Source organism: Falco cherrug, chromosome 4 (genome assembly GCF_023634085.1).
Source record: "Falco cherrug isolate bFalChe1 chromosome 4, bFalChe1.pri, whole genome shotgun sequence".
NCBI lineage: Eukaryota > Metazoa > Chordata > Aves > Falconiformes > Falconidae > Falco > Falco cherrug.
In genome coordinates, this window is record NC_073700.1 from 58,580,388 (window position 1) to 58,605,931 (window position 25,544).

A 25,544-nucleotide genomic window follows, 5' to 3' on the forward strand; every position below is an offset into this window, starting at 1 on the left:
AACAACAAAAAAAACTTCTGAGGGAACGAGGACAAGAGTGACACTTTTCTTCCTAATAACTCTGTTCTCATAAATCATCATGAATACTTCTGATTTTTTTCAGCACAAAAAGCATCATGTTTCAGGGTTTGGTGTGGTTACGCTTACATGTCACTTGCTCCTGTATACAGAAAATAGCTGTATTCTGTTGAGGAAGCTAGTTTGAGTACAATCAGAATGTGTAATAAATTTTGTCTGTTTTAATATTTGTTACTTGTGGGAAGTTATGCATAATGCAACATCTGAAAATACCTTTAACGCCACTGGTAAAGAAAATCCATTTTTTGAAAATCTCAGGATTTAATGAATGCAGGAATGTGTTATTCCTTGCAGTCATTATTTTGAAGATTATCCCAGGTTATTAGATTTGATTAAAGGATTTTACGCTTGGCTTGCTTGAGAGCTGAGGATTAAGCAATAAGGAGCTTTCTCCTATGCTGTATCTTTGAGCTTATCATTTCAGTACTGCAGGGCGCTGATTCCTTACCCATTTTTGTAAAACATACAGATTTTGTTAATTTACAGCTTATTAGATCAGTCAGAGCTATCAAGCCTGCTAGGTGATATCCTGGCTGACAAGTCCTATTCCAGGCTAGGTTTGCTTCTGTTAGCTTGACCGATGTGTGTGTCCTTTGTCAATGCAGAGCACTCAGGCCATGTGGCATCTACAGGGACTTCAGTGACAGTGGGTGTGGAAATTGCCTCCCTGTTAGCAAATACACAGAAAGTTTTGGGATCAGAAGCTTTTTTATTTAACTAATATGAAGGACTTGACATTCTTCAGCTTCACCCAGAGAGAAGGACAGACACTAAGATGATTTGGGGGATGTCTGGCTGGACTGTTTGTATACCTTACTGTAGTATATAATCCTCATCTGCTTTTGCACAAGACCAGGCTTCACGTTGTGCTTTCTTCTAAAAAGTGTTTGGAGGGTAAGGTGAGGAATCCAGGTGCTCGCTTTACTGTTATAGTGGTTTCCAGGCAAGAGAAAAAAATGCATTTCCACTCTGTGGAGGCTGGAGACTGAAGATATATGTCTGTATGTCCCCTTTCTGAGGCAGTACAGAGGTGGTCAAAAGTGCATGAACAGGGTCAGAAAATCACTGTGAATTATCCTTCTGAGGAGGAAAAATTATCCTGCACATGGTTCTGCCTGCCATGTACCAGGAGTTAGGGCTAGGAGAAGTCTTCTCCAGGCTGATGAGTATATGCCTGGCTGTTGGGATGCATTTGTTCTCATCCACAGCAGTCTGTGTACTGGGGGTGTGGAGATTGGAATCCTGTCACTCACATCCCTCCCAGTTAAGCTGTGGCAGTTTCTGCAGATACTCTGCTGAAAGCATCTCTGCAGCTCAGTCTTCCCAGATACACTGTCAAGTATCAGGTCGAATTCAAGGGTGTGGGTTTGTATTTTGTGGTGTTCTTCAATTCCACTGGATGCATGTCACATAAATATGGTCTTTGTCCGTGACAAATGACTTTCCTGTCTCTAGACAGCTGCCTCAAGGTTACAGCTTGTGTTCCCCTGACACTCCCTTGTGATGGTCCTTCAGCTCATTTCCAGTGTGGGATGAAGGACCTTGGAGTTTAGGAAAAAACAAAACCTCTGTTTCTTCAACCTAACCTAGGTTGCCAACAGAAGTGGCCCAGCAGACTGTCCAGGCTGCTTTTTGTTATTTCAAGACCTTGCATGCTTACAGATTCCTTGGATGTTCTTTTAAGCATGTGGACTGGCGGTCACTTCAGTGTTAAACCTAAGTGTACAGAAGCAGATAAATATAGTTGCTGAGCTTTCACAATTGCTAATGCGTTTAATTGTTACTGTCCCATCTGACTTGATGTTCCCACTTTGGTCTTTGACTTTGATTTTTTTTTTTCTCCAGCTTTGACCTCTTTTCTGTATCAAAGAGAAAAACAGACACCATTCTCTTACTTTTTATTCCCTGAGGTCAGTTCATAACTTATTCAGCCTATTAATTGTGTGTTGCATCGTGCTTGGCTTATCTTTCTTCAAACAACTCATTTGCAGAGTTGCAGTTCGGTCTTGTTGCTGGAGTTCTGCTGCTAGTTCTCATTTAAAAGGACTTAAACCCACATTTAGCAGAAAACAGTGTCTGTAGCTAATAACCCATGGGAGCTCAGGGAAAGCTCTTGATTGTGCAGTGAGTCAACTTCTAATATGTAAGGTGGTCCGGGTGGTGATGGGGGCATAGGAGGAAAATGTTACAGCAATGCTGGAGGAAAGGTGTGAAAGGGAGCCAAGACATTTCTAATGCCGTTGATCATGTATATTCCTTTGCTTTTCTTACTTGCCATTGCTTGCCAGGACCCTCCTTCTCCTTTACATACTTTCCTCGGTAGAGGCATTTTGACAGTTTTGATGGTACAAGGGTGCATGTTTCCACATAAGCAAAATGCTCTGTTCAGCTGCTTTTCTCTCTGCTGTCCCTTTGTAAGGTTGGGAGGGATGGACCTGGGTAACCCGGGGGAGCAATAAACAAATTACAGTGACTAATAATTCAGACACCCTTCCTGGCTGAAACACATCATATTTGTTTGGTTTTGGTTTTTTGGTTGTTTTTTTTTTTGGTATTGTTTTAATCATCCAATTAAACTTATTAAAATATAAACCATATTCAGACATCAAATGCCTTTCACCTAAAATAACTTTAGGTAGAACCATTTTATTTGTGTTCTTAGACCTCCAATGAAGAGTAATGATGGTAAATCATTAGTGTATGTTCTGCCATTTTAAAAATTAAATCTGTGCCATGATGTGTTTTACTGTTTTATAGCTATTATAGGAAGCCCCTTGGGATGTTCTCATAAAAGGTGCCCCATAAATTTTATATAGCCTTGTACTGCATTACAGTTTATTGCAATATTCCAGCTTTTCAAAAAACCTCCAAGGCATCATTTTTTTTCCTAAGGCCTCCATGGGAGAAAGACATCAAAATTTGTGTTGGCAATTTCTATTGCAAACACCTACCGTTTGCAATTGTCATCTCTGCTCCCAGTGACATATCGCCTTCTGTCATTTTCAATGGAAAAAGCTTAGGAGAAAAAGATACAAAGGGAAATAGAGCTGCAAGAATAAGAGGGATCTCTTTTGTAGGTATTTCTTCGGTGTCTGAATATACATCGGTTGGTTTCTCTCTGCTTGTTTTACCTTCCCACTGAGCTTCAGCATGCTTTCCTGCAGTTCAGCTACTTCTATAAAGACAGGTGAAGCCACAACCTACAGGGGAGCGCAGCGGCAGATGCTGGGTGTGATCCACATGCTCCCAACTCCTCATCATTGCCCCTAGGGTAAAAGAGTCAGCCCTGGGGCAGCACTGAAGCTTTGGGGACATTGCCCCATAACCCCTCGTGGTAGGAACAAACGGAGACATGCTGATTCTGTCAAGCCTCTGAAGGCTTGTAGACCCTACAGAGAAGAGGAAGGATGGTCTCATGGATGCTGGCCTGAAATTTACTACATAAACTTAATTCTGCTATATATCACAATGCACTGTCTGTATATTAGTATAACATTAGAAGAGGGCAGGTTTTTAATTTTTTTTTAAATTTAAAAAAAAAACCCAACAAAATTTGGGGTTTTTTTAGGTCTGAAGAGGCAGATCCTCTGTGCATTTTCAGTATAGGGATGCTGCAATGTTCTGGGGTGTTTCAATGGTAAAATATGGAGGTGGCTATGGGGAGGAGACTGTGGGGACAGGTGGCATCTCACTGAGTGTGTGGCACCCAAGGCAGTGCTGCCTGACGGGAAGGGAGTCTGTCAGGAAAGCAGTGCTGCTGGTGTCTGCGATTCTTGCATTCCAGAAACAACAGCTGCTCCGGCTCCAAGCTTTGATGAGGAGGGATTGCAGAAACCCAGCTGCTCAAAATAGACTTTTGCAGACATTGGGGAATACAGAGGAACTTCCTTTACACTGTGAATACTCTTCAACATCACATCAGTTGTTTCTTAATGTGGAAATGAGTTTGCTGCTAGTGCTTTGCTTAAGGATTGAAATTAGTCTTTGCTTGAATTACTTTGGGACATGCAGGAAGGATATACTTTCCAGGTCTTTCAATTTCTTCAAGATCCATCAATGCTTTTCCTTAAAGCCTTACTTGCAATGTTTCTCAATTATCAATTAAAATGCTCCCCTACTTTCCAAGTTAAGATCAGAAAACATTACAAACCAGAATTCTTAAAGCTGCTTTCAGAAGGGTCTCATGAGTTTTCAGGCTCCCGATGTTTCTGAGCACTTGTCAGCCTTTTCAGTTATTTTTGGCAGAACTGGTGATGTGCCAGCTAACTCTGCCCATCTTCAGATCTCAGTCAGTACAGGACATATCAGAGTTGCTGCCTCTGAGCAAATTGCTTGAGAAGTAATATCTCTTAAGTTGTGCCTTTTGAATGATGCATATATCTCCTACCCCCTTCGACACCCACTTCAGCTATGATCTAATTCAAAGGGTAAACTAAAACTGGAAAAGGAAAGACTGTTTCAAAGCATGTTCACTTGAAATTTTGCCTCCTGAGTTCTTCCCTTGTGATCTGGTTTTGCTGTTGTATTAGGTGTGCTGTTGTTCCTAATGCCTCCGTAAGCCCATTTACGGTTCTACTATTTGCTGTGCCTGATTCTGTTCATCATTATTTTCCCTCCTTGTCAGCAATTTTAACCACGGCGATGAAACCAGATTAAAACTATTTAAATATGCTAATATGGTGTCAGGCAATTGAATGGCTTCTTATAAATGATTCAGAATCAAACACAGCTTCCTGTGCCTCACACAGCTGCACCTTATTAGCTTTGATATTTCTGCTTGTCAAATACATTATATTGCCACTTACTTTCTTTGTGGTCTGACTTACCCTTTTGATTGCTCTCAGTCTATTTCACATTCTTCCCAAATTGCAGTCCTGTGTTTCTCTCATCACAAAAGTGGCTTCATAAAACTGCACCACCAATTGCACCTGATTGCATTTCTTATACATCATAACCTACCACAGAAACAGGTGATCGGCCACGAACAGTTAAACTGTCATGTTAAACAGTTAAACAAGCCGACTGATGGGCTTAAAAGGCTAAATCAGGAATTCTTGGCATCCATTTTGCAACTAGGAAGACTGGAGACTTAAATTCAAACTTTAGAAAACACTGACTAGCAAGACATAGGAATGCACTGGTAGCACAGGGTTGCCAAATCTGCCACTGAGGGGTTTCAGCACGACACCATGACAGTTACAGGGCTGATTTTATTGCCAAGCTTAATTTGGTCAGCTAGAAGTAAGACTTTATTTCATGCTCCTGGCTAACCTAATTATGGTAACAAAACATCGTGCATTAGCAGCCTCCAGTGTAACCCTAAATGGAAAAGACAGCCCAGATCCCAGCAGAGAACCTGGCCTCTTTCATAATTCTGTCAGAGTTAGAAGGGGTGGGAATAGGAAAACAGTGTTTCTGGTTTGTGGTTGCAGCAGAAGTGGTTGTCCTGCGTGGAGTTCTGCGGCGGACACAGGCTTTGCTAGAGGATGGGATCTCTAAACAGCTTTCCTCAAGAAGTTGTTGTTTTCTGCAGTGCTTACAAACCAAGCTAGTGAAGAAACTGCAAGTTCATAACATAAGAATTGAAAATACTGGATTTTGGGGGGGTTTAGATGGCATTGTTTAGAGAAAACTAATTTGTGAAATCTTAGAGCAAAAGTTTTCCCAGATATTAACATTTCAGAAAAATTAGGAAAGTCTAATTTTATATATTGTCTTTTTGCAACATTGTCATGAACCCCTGTGTACTATGCTGTGCTGTTGTAAACCCATAGGTTAGGCTGGGACATGTATATACAAATACTTATTTGCAAGAGACTTTAAGTCTACACACATGTAGCAGTGGTTAGATCTCAACTGCGATGTTATATACATATATTGGTAAGACACTTAAAGAAAATGCTGAGCAGTCATAGACACCCTGGAGAATGAACTGTGGAAGGAGAGGCCTAGAAAATCTGACCTAAGTCTTAAATTTGCTGAAAATAGGGAGTACGAGTTTTGCAGTGCTCCAGGAGCTGGACAAGAAGTAATGAGCTTAACATGCAGAAAGTGAAATTCAGGTTAGAATTACATTCAGGTCAGGAAAAAGTCTTCTTGGAAGAGCTTTAGAGCTGTGTGGGAGATGTACAGTATCCATCACTGGAGGTCTCCAAGAAGCACTTAGTTCAGCATTGCTTAGGATGATTAAGGTACAGCAGATCCTCAGCTGGGACATAGCCTGTAGGTCTGCTAGAGCCCCATGTTTTCTAATTAATGAATCAAACGGGGTAATAATAAAGTATAAAGCCACACACACAAAAAAATCACAATAATTTATCATTTCAAATAAAATACAAACAAAAAAAAGAAAATAATACCTGGACGGCCAGAAACTCTTCCTTTGAGAATGAATTCCCAATTCTAGACTCTGCATAAATAAATGGTAGATGAATTCCATAAGAATTGAGGAAAGAGTTGGAGAGATCAAATAACATGCACATCATTCTTTTCTAAGCAAGATGCCATTTGCATACTTTGTACCACAACAAATATAAAAGTGCAGTAATTTGCCAAGTCTGTTTTTACTCAAGCAAAAATGTCTCTTACTGTCACCTACACCCAATATAGCCTCCTTGAAGGTGAGCTGGGAGAGAGTGAATTGCCTTTGTCAGAAGAAGCAGGTTGTGTGTTGAGGTTACCTTGGGATGCCTTGTCTCGTTACATCACCACTGCGTGCACCTAAGGAAGTTTTTCATGAGGTAACCAAAATCCAGCTCTTACAGGGATTTAGTCCAACACGATGAATCATGTCTGCTACCCAGGCATGAGATTAATCTTGATCCCATTGCTACTACTCATATAAGCAGGAGCTCACTTAATGTAGGAGCAGGCATCAAAAGCGGGCAAATAATTTTATTAATTTTCTGCCCTGGTATGCATAAATGAATCTACATGCACAAGATTTGCCTCTGAGTTTAAAGAGCTGATGGAAATAAATCAGTGTCTATAAAACCAAGAGAGAAACGTAATTAATGCCTCTTAGTGCACTCTTCTCCAAATAAGAAACCTCCAGCAAAACCGAGAAAGCTGCACCTGCAAGCGGCTGGATAATGTAAAGTGTCACTTACAGCCTCGGCTAATGGAGCTCTTGGTGCATAAAACGATGAGCTCCTAGCCACAGGGTTTATGGAAGATGTTAAATTGTTTAAAGCCTATGAACACGAGCTGAACTGAACTTGCTGCTCGCTTTGCCAAGTGATCTGCAAAAGGGAGATTTAAATGGGAGATGGCAGAAAGCTGCTGCCCTGGCTCCTATCCCCCTCCCCAGCCAGAGCAAGGCTCCTCTTCAGCGTTTTCTAGTGTTTGTCTATATATGATCTGTGATTGAGAGGGACAGATCTGAAGATAATTACACACTATTTTAAACATAGCTTTGAATTAATACAGAATTAGTGTTGGGTACTGAAGTGCTGTTATTCCTTTGTTGAATTATTATTGTCTTGCTGAGCTGGACCAGCCAGAAGATGTTTCTTCTTTTCTCACATAGACTTATGCTGCAGTGTTCTGTGATTAGAGCAGCAGAAAAGCTGTATTTCAATATCTGCCAGAAATCTTAATGTAAATGGACTTTAAAAACATCATTCCTTTTGTCAGCTTTTCACTGAAATTCTCAGCTTTAGTTTTGAATTTTGTACTTCATTTTCACCTATTTATATTCCAACCTGTGGCTTCAATAACACAAAATAGTGTATTTTATTTCTTTCCTGTTCTTTCCATTTTGTGTGTCCCAAAGCTTCAATGCCAGGTCTCAGCTATGAACTGTGGCACTGATTTAAATTCAGTTCCCTGAAAGATGTAATTAGGTTGTGGTCTGCAGAAGATCTGCTTTCCTGGAGTTTGGTTTCACAGAAGGTACGATTGGAGGAAACTTCCATCTCTATGAATGAGCAGCACTAGGCACAACAGAGTCTTAGTCTTGACTCCAGTCTTTAGGACCTTTTTAGTAAAAATAAATAATAATTAAAAAGTGGTTAGAAGAACATAATTACAGAGCTGTTACTCAGCATCCACAATCAAGTATTTCCCCTGGCATCATTGTTAATAGTGTTCAGCTAATCCTTTGAAAAAGTTTTTACTGCTTATACTAAATTCAATTTATTTTCCATTTTTACTTCTATTTATCTGTTTTTATGACAATGAAAGCTTGATCCACCATTATGTATGATGTATGATCTTAGTATGATCCATTTTTGAACATTTTAATCTGATTATACCAGCAGCGTAGCACAGAGAATGTAAGCAGCAGGACATTGTCTGTCTTTTCTCTTGTGGGTAGTTTGTTTCAGGGGGTATTTCTATTTTTTTTAATGAAAACAAATGAAATGGCAGTGCTGAAGGGGAATGTAGGAGAAGAAAGGATTAAGTACAAGGTTTAAATGGGTTAATAACAGCCAGGCAGAGTAGTTGTGTGAGACCTTATTAGCATCACTCCCTCCCTGGATGGTATAACCGTTCAGGTGGGGATGGCTCCCCAGTGCTCTGGTCATTCATTTTTACTGGCTCTGTATAAAACCATAGATCTAAGAGAAACTTTAGGAAATAAGATACCAGTAATGCTATCAAAAGTGACAAGCCACAGACCAGACCAGACCAGACCTGTTTTTGATGTTATGTAGATAACCCGAAGCTGATGCCTTGTTGACTTTCAAGAAGAGTAAGACCTGAAGGCTGGCGATTGAGGGCCAGGGTAGTTGTATCGATGAGTATTTGGCTGGCCAAATGCAGGTGGGGAAAAGAAGTTTCTGCAGCCACAGCTTCTTCCTTTACCCTTGAGCAGTGCAGTGGCAAAATTACATGTGCAACACAACCACACTGCAAAGCTTTTGTCAGCACAGCTGTTGGTCACAAATCACAGCTTACCCGGCGGCTGGGTGAAAGTTGTGTAGCAGCAGCTGGTGACAAAGATCTCTGCTATTGGCCCTGTTCCTCCAAAAAACCCTCCTGCTGTAGCAATTCTGGCAAAACAAGGAACCCAGACCTTGCTTTGCTTATGACAGCGTAGATGCTATTAAAAGTTAATATCAGAACTATTTCATCCTAAAGCTGCTCCACTAAGTTGTATTGGGAACTAGTTTACAAAGCTTGAGCAGAGACAAGGTTGAGGCAGTTTTCCTTTGGACATAGTTCTCACCAGAACTTTTTAAACCTTGCCAAAACCTTTCTTGGCTGTTCAGTCTGAAGAGTGACGTGTTATAGAGGTACCAAGCTGTAGAGGTTTATAAAAACAGTATCGCATAATAAAAGAACCACACAAGTTATTCATTACCCAGATAATACGAATAAGGTAAAAATAAATAGTTATAAATGGAAGTTAAAAAAATGGTCATTTCCCTGTAAAGCATCTTGTAACTTCTTGCTGCACAGCCATATCCTGGTCAGCTCAAATCACCACTTTTCTCTGTGACACAGTAAGCTCCAGATGTGACAAACTGATTCCATAAGATCATTTCCCCCCCTCCCCTCGTGTCTGCACTTATTGCAGAGTTCTTGTGCATTTGTGTACCCATGCAGCAGACATTAGGGGACATTTTGCTGGCGAGCAAGGTATGTGGCAAACTTCCCTTGTGTAAAGCATATGTGCACACACACAGGTCTGCTACCACCGGCTTCTCACCAGCTAAGACACACCAAAGATATTATTGGACAAGGTTTTAAGCTTCTCTTTGCCTCAAGTCTTTTACTGTATCGAGGCTTCAAACTCACTAACAATTTTTCACAATCATTACCCCCAACTCCTAAAACCCCTTGCCCTGTAACGTAAGGGTTTGGAAAACATACGAGTTCCCTGAGGGGTGACCATCTCAGGGTCAGCTACCATATCCCTAGCCTGGAAAAAATGTGAGTAGAGCGATTTAGCTTCGCTTCCTCCTCCACAGATCAGATTAACTTGAATTGCATCATGTTTGTGGCAGGCTGTGAGTTGCCTATTCAGAGCTGGAAAGTGTGGGAGTGTGTTCAAATCCTCCTGTCAAAATCAGAATCAAGATCAGTTCAGACATGGAAAAGGTGGAAATCTTGGTAAGCTCCATGTGAAAAAGACGAAGGAAAGAGAGAGAAAAAAAAAAAAAAGGAGTAAGTTAGCAGGCACATCTGTGAGAGCAAGAAGCTGCTCTGCACATCAAGGCAGAGGGGTGCAAGCTGAGTGGAGTCTTGGTGCAAGAGAGAAACAGCAGGAAAAAAGATATTATAGGCAGATTTATGTTGGGCCTTTAAAGAAAAAAGTGGGAGATCTGGACTTGATCTATTAGGAAAGAATACCTGGATTCAGTTGGACAAACAATAGGAAGGAGATTAATGGACCTCTCTGGGCAACGTTGAGGACTCTGGCTTGTATGTCACTCCAGCCAGCCCTGTTTCCCCTGACCCTCGTATACTGAAGCATGGACCTGCTAGGAAAGCAATCAATGGAGAGGGGCCAGAGCACAGAGAAGGTGGCGAGCAGCTGGGGTAATGCGGGTGTAAGTGTGGCTAAAGGAAAAGGCAGTCACAGAGCTGCTGAGATCCCTGATCCAGCTGATCAACGTATTTCTTTAAGAGCTTTTAGCTTTACAAAAACAGTCTCCATTTGATAGGCAAGAGGAGGGAATCCTGCAAACTGATTAATCTTTCCCAAAGAGGACTAATAGCTCATACAAAGGCAGAATTATGTCCTAGCTCTTCTGCCACGAGCCGTTGAACTCACAGTGAAATATGAAAATCCCATTTTTGGCCGGATTGGATTAGTTAAACAACTGCATCTATTAGCAAAGCTTAAGGCACTGTGAGATACAGTTATCCCATGGAAAATAGTGTGCTGCAATATAAAAGGTAGGTTCATTTGGCATTCTTGATGCCTAATGGCTTTGAAACGGCTTTTGTTAGAACAGTGTGTGGGGGAGGGAGGGGGGGGGCTTATGAATAGAAGCAAAAAAACTTTCATATATACAGTGTATATATTAACTGTGAAATGACTTAGGGAACATAAAGAACATAGTTTTCCCTTGGTAGTCGGTTCTTTCTATCATTTTGTGTTGGATTCTTCCTCCATTGTCATGTTGTCAAAAATAGGATGGAAAACATATGTTAGACAAATGGACAACTTGCATTCCAGCTCTGTCACATTTCATTTCTCAGTGACAACGTCCCACCTGGGACATGACAGAGGAGACAGGTACCTCAACCCAAATTTTCAGAGTAATTTTGATCCAAAAAAAAAGAAAAGAAAAAAGATTTCTAAAATAATGTTATTACAGTCTCATATTGTTTCCATGAAGAGGGAACAAAACATTTTCACCCATGTATTAGGGATGTGCACCCAGCTCTGCCTCTGAATTTGCCGCAGCAGACAGCTTGCTGGGGTAGGGCAGGACAAGCTGCCCTGGGAGGTTGCATCTGCCTGGGACGCTGCACGGGGAGCTGCAGTAACAGCATGTGTGGAAATGATGTGGTTACCAGTTCTGCCCTGGGACTGTCCAGTAGCTCCCCTACTGCACATAACATTTCCATGGTTTCAAGAGCTGGTCTACTGACTCCTTAAATTTTTAAAGTAGTAGGGTTTTTATCTTGCATTTATATTTCACGGGTATGCCACTGTTCCCCATAAGCAGACTTCACAGCATGGACTGTGTAAAGAGCTTGCTTAGTTTTCCTTTTGTTTCAGCTGCGTCTTGTATTTGCAACACGCAGCTGGGAGCACTATAATGGGATATTAATTGAATTGTAAAGACCATTTCCAGCGGATTAAAAAAGTAATAGAAACATTAGACTCAGGTTCTGCCTAAAAATAAAATTCACTGTAATATGCTAAATTTTAATGGATAGTTTCTGTAACGCTTGGGTGTAAAGAGTCTTCTAGACTAGGAGTATGTGGAAATATTAGCAGTCTGTGCTTAATGGTATTGCAGCATCCCAGTCTGTGTCAATATATCACAACGAATCCCTACATCAATACTTATTTTCTTTACGTACTTGCAAGACTGAATGATTAATTTAGCAGTTAAAAATAACAGAATGACAATTCCCTACTGGAGACCGCTAGAGGAGCAGCATGATTCCCTTTTCAGTAGGGCTGGAAGCCCATATGTTTTGTTACATCTTGTTTCCAGATAGTGCTGCTTAGGTGGTTGCTCAATCGGTTGAACAAAAGGTGATGCACGAGGGACTCATGGTGCTCAAAGTGAGGGATCATGTGACCTCTGCCTTCTCGTATTTCCACTGGATGTGGAAGATGGGGCAGGGGTTATCGTCTCAGTACACGGCCTGCCGAATCCTTTTCTGGAGCTCAGAAATTCCTGTACCACATTCATGCTTTGGACTGTTGTTTGGGGTTTTTTTTGGGTTTTTTTTTTTGTTTTTTTTTTTTTTTTTCCTGCACAGCTTTCAGTATTTTACTCAGTCATTGTTCAGCTGTCTCTTGAGATGGAGAGTCCAGCATTTTACTATGTTTATGAGTATTTTATAATACCCATACAAAATACGCTCCTTGTTTAGAGTCTGAAATTCATAGACTCATAGAATAGTTTGTGTTGGAAAAGACCTTTAAAGATCATCTAGTCCAATGCCCCTGCAATGAGCAGGGACATCTCCAACTAGAACAGGTTGCTCGGAGTCCTGTCCAACCTGACCTTGAATTTTCCAAGGATGGGGCATCTACCACCTCTGTGGGCAACCTGTTCCAGTATTTCTCCACCCTCATTGTACACATTTTCTTCCTTCTTTCTAGTCTAAATCTACCCTCTTTTAGTTTAAAACCATTATCCCTTCTCCTATCATAAAAGGCCCTACAAAAAAAGTCTGTCCCCATCTTTTCTATAAACCTCCTTTAAGTAGTGAAAGGCTGCAATAAGGTCTTCTCAGAGCCTTCTCTTCTCCAGGCTGAACAACCCCAAGTCTCTCAGCCTGTCTCCATAGGAGAAGAGTTTCATCCCTCTGATAATTTTCATGAACTCCTCTGGACCTGCTCCAACAGGTCCATGTCCTGCTTCATTCTGTCTTAAACATCTCATTCTACTTTCAGAAATCCTTTTTGTCTGTGGGATGCAAGGCTGACACAGTCGCTCTCTAGGAACCAAACTAAAACCACACCAGAATCCCTGAACTAAATAATTTCAGCTATGCCCACTGACCTCCTCACAACCAGCCTTGTGTCTGCTGTTGAGCTCATGTATACAATACGACTTTGAGTGTTCAGCTCACCTTGGTTCTCAGAGCTGGACACCTTGACTTTCTGTAGATTTCAGTAGTTGAGTCTTTCCCCAGAAACCCATTTAGAGCCCTTTACTCTTTTCAGTCTTTTACCTGGGGTTTTGCTCTCCCATAACATCACCTTCTTGGAGATGATGTCCATGCCAGGCTGTCAGATGCTGCTAATATTCCTTCTGCACCACCTCTTCCCCTAGGCTGCTTCTCAGCATTTCTGCTGTCAAAACCAATTCCCTTGGACTCTGTTATGGACTTTGAAGAACAACCTGAATGCTATCACAGAGAGGCTGTTTGACACTGAGGTACTTAATGAAATGATGATGGCGAAGCTTCATTTATTGTTGATTTCACCCCTTGCCCAGGGCAACTGTAACCCTTGTAACCCTTAGAAAATGTACTGCTTGATGCAGAAATGCTAAGTGGTGAAGTGGCATTCAGTCTCCAAGAGCAGAAACAAAAGTGGTGGTATATGAGCCACTTGTTACGGTAAATTTCTGCACTTTGCATAGAAACAAGGACACAGCGGTGTGCCTGTGTATGCATTACCTCTGGGGTCTGGTGGAGGATGTCACTTTGGCAGAAATAAGTTCAAATCCCAGCCTTGCCTAGCTGATAACAATGCTTTCCTGTCCTTGTCATCCTGGATCTGGTACAATTAGGGCGGAATTTATCTCTTCAGGCATCCATCTCCAGTAATAACTGTGTTTTCCACCCCCAGCCTCTGGTGTGAGTTGCAGGAAAATGCAGAACCCTTGCCAAATTTTCTTTCTGATCAGTTCTGTACAGAGGAGGTATTACAAATGGTTCGTTTCCCAGACATGTGGAGTAGTGGAAATTGTACTTTCTAATTAAAGATGGAATTGCCACTTAAGTAGCCAGACAGGCATTAAACCACATTCTGATCTGAAGGAAATGGCTCCATGTCAGAAAACAGGCATAAATCAGCTGGAGAGATGAGCTTGAAAGTGGTTTGGTGGGTTGGTATATAAAGGACAGCTCTCAGAGCTTTTCTAAATAGCCTGTGTTCAGTTAAGAAATAACTTGAAATACTGAAAGGATATGCTTCAGACAAGCACTAATTACTCAGCTTGATGCAGGAGTGTCTTTGATAAAGGCAAGAAATTCTGTGGCCAGGTGACACAGAAGATAAGAGCTGATGTTATAATTGGTCTCATAGGATGTTGCAACCCATGGACACTGCAGGGAGGGGGAGAAGAATGTGATAGGAAATTTGCTTTGGGAGACAGCTGAACCTGTGGATGTCAAGACTTAAGGAAAACAATCAAGAGTTTAATTCAAAATGGGAAAAACATTTGCATTTAAAATATCGGGCCTTTTCATGCTTCTCCCTCTCCAGTTAGCTGCTGTAACTGCATTGAAAGATTCAGAAATACAAAAGATACTTACCATAGATCACATCTCCATCACTTTGTTAGTAAAAGATAATTTCTTCCAGAAAGACCACTATTATGCGCCACTGCCCCAGCACTCTGCTCTGTGGATAAGCCCCCGAGAAATCATATTATGTTAGTGGAGGAAGGTAAGAACTGCAATGTTGGTGGAATTGGTCCCACGTATCTGAAGATTAGACTTTTAGTCAGAGGGATTTTGTCACTTGTGACCTTAATTCCCTCACCGTTATCCATGGTGGACAGTGCCTCCTGCACATGTCTCCCCAGTGACACCAAAGGCAGTTTGTTTTCTTTTTGTGTGCCTAGGCTTCGTTTAGCGCAGTGGGGAGGACAACGGTGTCTAAGGGTTGAAACGGCGTGTGGGCTTTCCTGTGAGTAGGTGGAGACAGCAAAGAGTTGCTCTGTGTTTTTTCAGTGCTCACTGGCAGAAAATACCTTCTTGCAAGTTGTCTGGAGCCATTAGCATTTCAATTGTATTAGTGTGCTTCCTTCATGCATGTAATCACAGCCCTTGCCACTGCTTCTCTTAGAGGAAATAATTATCGAAGAGAGAAAGGAGACCTCAAGGTCAGTTTTCTATCCGAGTGCTTTGTATTTCAGACACCAGCAGTGACACAAGCCCTGGGACCTCCCCGGTGAGCCTCACCTGCCTAAAAATAGGTGTCTCGTTGGTGGAAAGCAGTGTTTCCACACATGTCCTCCATATAAGTGATGGAAGTTTAGACGCTTGCCTTGACCTTGTCACTTCCACATGGTTCCTATGGGGTGGAATGAACCCTTCCTTTACTGATTAAAAGGAATTTTCTCTGCTCTCCAAAAAAATGTGCCTTTCAAAGGGTTGGCAGTTGGTGTCAATGGGATTTCTTTATGCTTGGTACAAGTCAGTCAGACTAGAACTTGGAGATTTATGTATTTATGTACTTTAAAAGAAATTTACAGGTAAGTAAAACGGTATGACATCGGGCTTGACTTCCCTGTTTGAGGCTTTGCCCAATTTTTTTAATCTGTGGAAAGTGGGAGCAAACTTTGTTATTCTAAAATGCACTCAGGTCTCACCTTTCAATATGTAGAAAAATGACATAAAGAGCGAAGGAAAATTCAGTCCCTTAAACCTATTACATTAGGACATTGAATAGTCTCCGTTCCTTATATGATGGCAGCTGCTTAGCTGTGCTGCACAAAAGGGCGTGATGGCCAGGTTTTTTTGACACCGTTAAAACCTCCTCCTTTTTCTATAATACTTCATGCTGCACTTTCCCTGGGTTTTTGCCTGCCAATTGTTGCACCCATTGGCTCGTTGTAAATATTTTTCTCTTTACATGTCAGTCAGAGGGGAGCAAACTTTCAGGAGAAGCAAATGCCAGATGGAATTTTTGTAGCTTTTTGTGGACTTTTCGGAGCCAATGTCTTTTTCCCTTCCTTTCATCTGAGAATTAGCGAAGGCTGCCTTGAAGATCTAGCATTGTTTATACTTACCCATGTGGAATAGCAGGGCTCAAAACTTCGCTGGTTTTGCTATCATTGCGCTCTGAGAGATGTGCTGTGAGGATAGGGACTCGACATAACATTTCTTTTCCTGTCATCTCTGATGATGCAGATGCACAAACGAGGTTCTAGCTGTTTACTTGCATGTTAATTTTAAGCTTAATTAGTAACACAAGGGGTGTGGGGAATTACTGTTTGACAAATGGAAAAAGACACATTCAGTAGGAAAATGAAGCAATGTTTACTTTTAAGCTCCTAAGAGGCTGTTGCAAACTATGAAGAGAAAAGGAAAACAAAGTTGAACTATAGGAAAAGTACTGAGAATGTTTCCTTTGAAGCATTCATTCCTGAACTTTAGAAGGCTAACGACTACAAATATAAAGAATGCAGCAAATTTGTCCTGTATTTCATTTGCTAGAGGAACAAGAGCCAGTTTGAACCTGGATGTTCTTTCACCAAAGATATGGGACTAAGTTACAAAGAAGGAAACATTGGCTATAACCTCTGTGCTGGTTACATCTTCCTCCTAAAAGTCCTACTTACTTCCTCCTACCTGGTCAAGTTGTTCAACTGACAGAGAGAGATTTACATTTTAAAAAGGTTTTGAGACATTTATACTCTTCTTCAAAGTTTCCTCAGTTTTATTTTGAGGGTCTTACCCCATCCATCAGCCATATCAAATCACAGTGGAGCACCTGATGTATTTTCTCCTAGGGGTCACCTGTTTGGGTGCTTTCCTGTTTATGACTGTGTCTTTGTCCCAAGACTTCCTGATCTTCTCTTAGTGTTGTCCAGACATGTAGGACTTCTTCAAGTTAAATGGATTTCATAAAATAAATTTCATGCTTAGGTTAGCTTCTACTTAAAAACCCTGTACCTCTGCTAGACCTACTTCTTTTCTCTTTCTCTTGCACTGATTTATTTGTTCCCTTCTGTTGGCTATGTTCAACCCAAAGCCAGACTTTGGCAAATAACAAAAGTGCATTTCTACTGAAGGATATGCTTGGTCTCCCTGTGGCCAGCAGGTAAATCACAAGCTACATGGAGAGGCTGGTTGAGGATCCAGCCTTCCCTTTCACAAGGCTGACAGCCATCCCACTCTGCTGCCCTGTATGTACTGAGGCTGTAGAAAGGGATCAGGGGAGCCTGAGAGCTGGGCTAGCAAACCTTGGCTTGGGATTGAAGTCAGGAAATAACAGAAGAAAGCATTCTATATAATTTTATTTTGGCCCCTCTGTGATTCCACACACACTTTATTCTAGCCTTGTGTTGGGTAAACAGTCAATAAAAGAGCCACGACTGGAGCACAGGGACTATGGCTTGGAGGACCCCTGCCAACCTGCTTTACCCCTAAACCTTCCCCTTCCTAGCTGAAAGCAGCCGTTGTGAAGAATCTCACCTGCTGTTATTTCTAAACTCCTCCTTAGACTGCAAAATGGTGCCAAGGGTCATATAAAAGCTGTTGGAGGGTGAAGACCTGGTCTGAGGTGTAGGACGTGTACAGATGCTAAGCAACTGCACCAGTTATTTGGGGACAAGATTTAACCCTGGCTTATGTCGTACTGTTGTCCTCAGTAGTCTTAGAGGCAATATCTCGCCCTTCCCTGCTGTACATGCCACTCACTCACCTGGAAACATGGAACAGCAAGATCAAAGTGCGTGCAGCAGCTACATTGCACTTGCAAGGTACTTTAAAGTTTTGCACTTGTGTTCTCAGGAAGACTGCAAGCTGTCAGTTGTACAACCTCAGCAAAACATGATGGCTTTGCTCCACAGCTTGCTTTTGATTCTGAGTGACTCTGGAGGGCAAGCACTTGATTTATTGTTGGAGGAAAAGACTGTAAAAGCTCAGTAGGAGCAGGTGAAGGGTGGGAATTACTATGCAGCTTATGCATCAAAGCGGAGAGGTCACAGTTCCTGCAGCATTTAAGCTTTGAACGGTTATCTCTTTGGAACAGTACTTTGCACAAGAAACTTGTCTCAGGTCCTCCCAGCAGCTGGGGATCCTTCTGGTTTTGTTTTGTTTAAAATGTGATTCATCAAAAGGTCACATGGAGAGGGCACACTCAGTCACCCACGTTGAAGGTTATGAGAAACAGCTCAGCACTTCTCATCACCAGGGAGGACTCCTTCCACCGCTGTCCTCCAACAGGATTCTCCTCTTGGTGCATTTATGCCAGTGCAGGAGCACCATGCAGAGTTGCTTTGTTGCCTGGTTTGATTCTGGGAGTTGCCCTCACCTGTGCCCACTCTGCATGGACAGCAAAACCCAACAGCACCTTCTGGTTTTGCTGGTCCCTGGGAGACCTCCCATAAAGACATTAGGGGCTTCTTCCATTTCCCCCACCCCCAGCTCTGTCACTGAAACTTCAATGGCCAATTGTTGTTAACATTTGGTATAAGCGTTGGTGTTCAGCGTGTTTCTTCTTGCATGTACAAAGAGTTGAAGAGTAAAGAGCACGTCTCTGCCAGGTATCTATTCTGTATTGATCTGCAGACCAGGTTTGAAGACCATATGGGTTGTAAAACCTGTTGATGTGGGTTTTGTATATATGTGGGTTTGTGGTTTGTTTTTTTTTCTCCCCCTTAGAAAAATACAACTTTGGTATTTGGCATTGGGCTCTCTTCTGTTCCTTGCTAAACTGGTGAGTGTTGAGAGAAATTTTGGTGTGGCTGGTAGTGAAGCGAATTACTTGGGGCTTCTGAGTGGAGCAGCTGGCTGCACATAGATATGGCTTCATTGTTGTGTATAAGCTGATCTATACAATTTTAATTCTGCTGGTTTACACCTCCCCTGAGAAACCATTTGCTTTTCCTTGAAATAACAGGGATTGCAATGGAAAATGGATTGGATCCCAAATGCTGTAAGTCTTTTTTCCTGGTTTTGGGAGGGACTTTCAAAATCATTGACAAAGCTACAAGCACCTACAAGAAATCTATCTCTAATGTTTACACTATGTTAACTATCTTTATGTCTGTTTTTTTAAAACCTGTTACAACTTTTCTTAGAGCTTCAAGCTGTTAGGGCATTCTGTAGTTATTTATGGATAAAGGTAGTATATGGCATATGTGGGAAACTAGTAACCTTCAGCAGCCCTCTGCTGAGTTGCTTAGAAGGAAAAAGCCCATTCTATGTTTTAAATTTACCAGCTTTAATAAAAGTAAAAGGCATAGAGAGATTTCTCCTTCCTCCTTCAGACTGAGCTGAAGCCAAATATTTTCTGTCTTCCACAAGGGACTAAGTGAAGGATGTTCGGAGCATTCTCAGCAAGGTCTTCTGAAATCACAGGGGAGGGTCTCCTTGTCATGAATTCAAAAGGCGTCAGCACAAACTCTGGTTCTCAAACCAGCACTCACTAATACTTTTCTGTCTTTATCAAGTCAGCTTTCCCTAGATCAAAGAGGGAATTTTCTAGATCTAAGAGGCATGTAAGGGTATGTGTTCTGGTCATATTCGCTATGCACAGGTTATCTGATATTGTTCCAGAAATTTTCTGGACTACTGTTGCAGTGTTTTATTTTTCCATTGCTTAGCATTATTATTTGACCTGGCTATTTCAATGGAATGTTGATATGAAAATTATAACCCTATTTTCTTCTCCTGCAAAGAGAATGGTGGGTTTGGGTTTGATTTATTGGTTTATTTATTTATTAAATGTCAGGATGTAACTCCATTTTTGCTGGCAAAGTTTTAGGTCACAATCATCTTCTGAGTACATGGCTATTATAACTGAGTTGAATCTGACAACTTTTTGTCAGTCTTCTGCAGCTGGATAATAACTCTATTGAAGTTTGTGTAACGATTCAATCCCACTTCACCTGCTTTTGCCAGTCACTCATGCTCAAGTAAATCTTATTAATAAGACATAATGCTACAGACCTATGTTGACTTTGATCCTGTTCTGTAACTCCCACCCTTTTCCCTGTGGTATCAGTTTCCTGTTCTTTGTGCTCCTACAGATGATATACTGTATGCTTTCAGGTTTTGTGTTGGTCTTTTTGCTGTACTTCCTTTATGCATTCTGCTCACCTGATTGAAATTATTAATGTAAAACTTCCCTGCTCAAGTCTCTTTGCATTTTTATAAAAGTTCATATTGCTCCCCTCAGAGATACTCTTGTCTCCAATCTGCACAGTAACTTTCTCATGCACCTAAATTTTTCCCTCAGAAAAGAAATCCGTATCCTCTCTTAAGCTATACATTAAGATTTTTGTTCTGGTCTGTCCATTTGAATTTGGAGAATGAGAAAAGATGATTCAACTTGATCCAAATTTTTTTCAAAACCAGACGACATTTCTGTGCAGCTTGTTACTGAAACCTATCCTTATTACTGACACATTCTACTGTCTGGGAGCCCATTTAGAGCCTAAGTTATCCCCCGTATTTTATAACATATGTGGAAACAGCTGTTAGTTTCCCTGCTGGTGAATGCAGTGCTCTATTTGATTTTGTGCATTCATGCCTTTTTTTCAGCATCTTTAAAAATTATTTACAAAATAAGATTTTTACCTACTTTTAGAAAAAGAAGAGTGGTATTTTCTTCTTTCTTTCACAGACTGCTTCCACCCTTGATGAAAACCGAGCTGTTGGCACTACATCTCTTCGTGCCTCCTTACTCCAGTTCTTATATTAAGGGAGATTTGCTGGTTCTGTGTTGTCTAATCCAGTGGTTCAGGTGTTTCTTGTTAGCCTGGTTGGCTGCATTCCCATCTCTGTATGTGATGTTATAGTGCTGCTTATCAAGATGATAGATGAATAACCTGGCTCTGTGGGATCTTAACAAAAACAATACTGCATGGAAGGGAAGGATTAGTAAAGTAAATCAAAATAATGAAACAATTTATAGAAAAATTATGTTTCCTGGTCTTAATTCTGTCTGATATTCCCTTAATAGAGAAGACATTATCCTCACATATTTCCCTATCGTATCCAGATATCCCTCCTTTTCTTCTTCCCACCGTGGTGCTGTGTGTCTTACTCCTGTGTGGCTCCACAGAGGAAGTCCACATGGACCACGAGCAAGAGCAGTGGATGATTTGGACTACAAGAGGTTTTGTCTAGTAGAAGGTTGCGAGGCTCCCTGTGATGAATGGGCTGAATTTCTCTGACTCTTTGGAAAGACAGTGTGTGTATATATGTGTGGGTGTGTGAGAAAGGGCTGGCAACCCAGCAGGAGAGCAAAGTCTTCTGTTGGTGTACGCTCTTTTGGGAGGGAATGACCAACACAGCAGAGAAATGGAGGTGGAATTTTAATTTTGGCAGTGTAGGAAATAGTCATAAAGAACCAATAGTTTAAGGCTAAACACTCCATAGACCGATGCTAGAGCAGGCTGGTCTTTCTACTTACACCTTCCCCTGAGCCACCACAACAGAGTCACTGTCTTCTGCCAGTATGTCTGGACCTACACAGTTCATGGCTAATGGTCCTTTATATGAACTGAGCAAAGCTGCTTTGTTCTTTGGTATCTTGCCTTCCCTGGGGTGAAAATAATTTGCATCCACTTTTGCTTTCCTCTGCTGCTGTCTTTCCCTAGGGAGGAGCCCTGGTACTTTTCCAGTGTCTCTTATCTAGGTGTGTTGAGGAGACCTAAACACCACCACTTCTTCCTAAATCCTCTGCTGTCACTGGTAGTACTCTAGAGGTAAACATAAATCAGGACTAATGGCTTTTCTTTCTCTGTGGTAACACACTTGGCTCCATTAACTTGGCCCCATCTTTCAAAAAACATCACTAGTCTGACACATTCAGGTCCTGATGTGAAAAGCTTGGTGGTGAGGGAGGAGGAGCGCCACATCCCACCCAACCTTCACACGCTGTTCCTTCCCTGAAAATGCTTGTGTTTACCGATGTTGACCATGAGCATAGGGCAAGTCCAAACATGGAGCTCAGCATGAGCTGGAAAACAGCAATTTTAAATGAGAGGCAATTTCCAGCAATCATCAGCAGCTGTAAGAGGTAACTCAAGGAGGCACCGCTGCCTTCCCACGCCATTAGCATCAAGGGCAGCCACTGTGTGGAGAGGGACACAATGCAAACAAAACAAGAGTCAAACTGTCTCTCCCATGGACTCTGCTCCTACCCCCCTAGAGGCACAGCTATTCTCAAGCCCCACTTTGCCTTCCAGTCTCCCGGTGAGGATGAGGGCTCTTTCCTGCTTCTTTCCATTTTATAGCCAGGATCAGTCCCGAAAAGCTTGGGAGATGAACATAGGACTCCTGGTTCAAAAGTTGCTACCGATTTTGCTGGGCTGTTGTCCTTTGCTTGTCTTTCTCCAGACATTAGGTTTGATTTCTTTTTAAGAGATGCCGAGTAAGCAAATGTTAAAGAATAAAAAAATTATAAGTAAGTGTCTTAAGTTGTAGTGATAGAAAGAAATAACTTAGCATGGTACTTCTTTCCCCTGCTGTCCCACCTCTGTTGTCTGAGGAGATGGTTATAAGACAGTTCAGAGCCTGGCCCATGCTTTGCAAAATACAGAGTGTCTTTCCCCGCAGTGATGCTCTGAAATGGGTTTTTGGGAGGAATCTCTCATTTTGATCTTCCCACTCATCAGCTTTTGTTAATACTACCTGTAAGCTTGGGAAAAGACTAAATGGCCATAAAAGTCACCTGCTCACAGACTTTAAGGTCCTTAGACAGACATAAGAAAATTATGTTCATCCCTCTGAGATAAAAAAACTGTTTGTATTTATACATGTTTTCTCTCACTACTCATCTGATATTGGGAAGGAAATAAATAATTTTATCCATTTGAGGACTTTTAACCATCACTTACTGGTGAACACATCTCTGAATAATAGCGGTAGGGTAGGGCACTTGTATCTGTGCCTCCTTCACTGTATTTCTGTACCTGAGCTACAGCAGCTGAAATGAGTGGTGATAGATACAGCACAGGTGGAGCAGCTTGGTGAGGGTGTACTGGCAGCACACCCAGAGCAGCATGGGGAGCACTTGTGCAAGGGCTAGGCAGTGTCAGACAGCACCCCGAACATGTCTTGTGAACCAAAATTCCTCCAGTTTGTCAGCCCTAGAAGCAGCATCTCCAAATCTGTCCGAACTCACTGATGACGGAATCATCACTTTACAGGACACTCTCAGAAGCACATCTCCAGCAACACTCCCAGTGCTTATGTCAGCAGAACGATGGCAGTTTCACAATGTGAATAATTTCCTAACTCAAAAAAAATAATAATAAAATGAGGGAGTAAAAATGATAGCTTAGAAAAGTTGAAACTCATAAAAGTAAATTGAGTTCAGTAAAGTCAAATGAGATCCGATGGTCTTGTATTTTTTGGCTCCCCAAAATCTTGTTAATTTTAGGTCCTAGTCACTGAAGTGTTTTACATAATGAGTTCACTAAAAATAATTAGGTATGTGTTGCTGATGTAAAGGAAATTCCAGCAATGTTTGTATATAAACTGATAAGGAAAGTCTGCTGGTCAAGTTCCTGAATGTTGGAGTTGGAAAGAAGATAATTATTGTAGAAATCTTGTTGACACTAGTCAATGGTTACATGAAACTGTCCTGGTCTCTTAAAGGCAAACCTGTTTTCTCAGAAATAAGGCAAAATTTTTCACAACAAGGATATCATTTGGCATTGCTGCCATTCATTTAAGAAGAGCTATATTCCCTTCATAGAAGGAGGACTGTGCCTGTACATATAGAGCTATAATTTGGATAGGACTGTGTTTCAGATAAAACAAAAGGCACCTAAATCAGAGCTGGACTCATGGTTTTGGGTAAATTCTTATCTTTTCCTGCAATTATCAATTATTATGAAGGTGCATCCCACTTCAAGCCATTTCCATCTATAAGATCACAAGGAACCGGTAGCTTGCAATTACCGCCAAGGATCTGGGAAACTGGGGGCAGAGGAAGCTGTGGGTACAAGTGTTATTACAGAAGCCTGTAGGGCCACAACATGTCTCTGGTACCAGCCCTCACCTCCTGCAGGATTTGGAGTCCAAGCCAGAACTATGGGGAGCCCAAAGGCATGGCTCAGCATCGCCCGAGGGTCAAATCTCTAGGTGCCCAGCTTGGGGGAAGCCATGGGGGGGTAAGTCCAAAAATACCCAGAAGTCGTCAGACTGGATTTTCCCTATTAATCTTTTTCAAAACAGCAGTCGCAGAGGGTGGTTTGCCAACAGCCTGCTTTTTTTTGGAGCCAAGGACAGCCCAGGCTCCTGGGTCTGTGCTCCTCCTGCGCAGAGGCATATGAGCATCTCCATCCCTCCATGTGCTGAGGTGTTAGGAATGTTGCAGGACTGAAGGTGCCAAGATGCACAATGAACTAAGTAGTTTTCCTTGGGTTTTTGATGGCATTTTCAAAGTAAGGCATAGAGGTTCTGCCTCTGCTGAGGAGCTGGGGAATAGCAGCTCTGTGAAGGAGGAATTTTGTCTTGATGTTTTCAGTCAGAGGGAAGGAGGGCTGGAGAATACTAGCACAAAATTCCACATACAAAGGCAAGGTTCACAATGAAAACATGGAGACTCCATGAGGGCAGGAATATCTGTGTGGCAAACGCTGCCTGCTTGCAAGCCAATTCCTCTTTGCACTTGGCTTGCTCTTGGCTGCTACTAATCATTGATCTTGGTGTGACCCAGCTAGTTCTCAACCCTCAGAGCCAGAGAAAGTGCTTTGAATCCTACTGTCTGCTCCACAACAACTGTTTTCTTCTGCTGTCAGCTTCCATACAGGCTAATAATGTCTTGTTGTTTTGGAAGTGGAAATGCTGCATGCCTTGGGAGGCTTAGGTTCACCTCTTGGCAGATAATTGAGTCTGAATGTCACTGAATCAGCTTCTTAAAATGATTCACTTTGATTCAGTGCTCTTCCATGAATTCAGAACTATTCTTTTGTTTGCTTCACTTTTTCCCTAAAAGCTTGCATGCCTTCAAAAGCAAACTCCAGGTAAAAGTGCCAAACCTTTGTGTTCAGTGCCAGCGTTAAAAAGATACTGGAAGCAGTTACACTGGCACTAATAAAGGTAATTGGAATTGTTTGGCTTAGAGGAAGCATGGTGGTTTTAAAAGCCTAAAAGCTACTGAACTCTGCAAATATAGAGATCATACTCAACAAGGAATGATTTCATTTATTGTACAGATGTGAGCTTCTACCCTGGACAATGAGTACTGAGAACAGGGTTAGGAATGTTTTGGCTTTTAGAATAACTGGCCTGATAACTTGAGTCATAGAAGAAACTTGACTTCTTAAATCCTGGTCTTCAGAAAAACTTTGTCGGAGTCCCAGCATTTGGGAGTCTTTAGACCAATTTGTATTATGAGGCCAGTTATACTGTGCTCATGCTTACAAGGAAAAAGAAGCTTGAACTGAAATCCTGGTTTC

General features: G+C 41.7%; 1 long non-coding RNA gene across 1 annotated transcript; it reads right to left on the reverse strand.

The window, feature by feature from the left end:
• Positions 1-817: 817 nt before the first annotated feature.
• Positions 818-20,836, reverse strand: LOC114016702 (uncharacterized). The gene is made up of 3 exons (XR_003561327.2): positions 20,711-20,836; positions 6,438-6,487; positions 818-2,513 (listed from the first exon to the last, which is right to left on the reverse strand). It is a non-coding gene; the product is annotated as an uncharacterized LOC114016702 (long non-coding RNA).
• Positions 20,837-25,544: the final 4,708 nt, after the last annotated feature.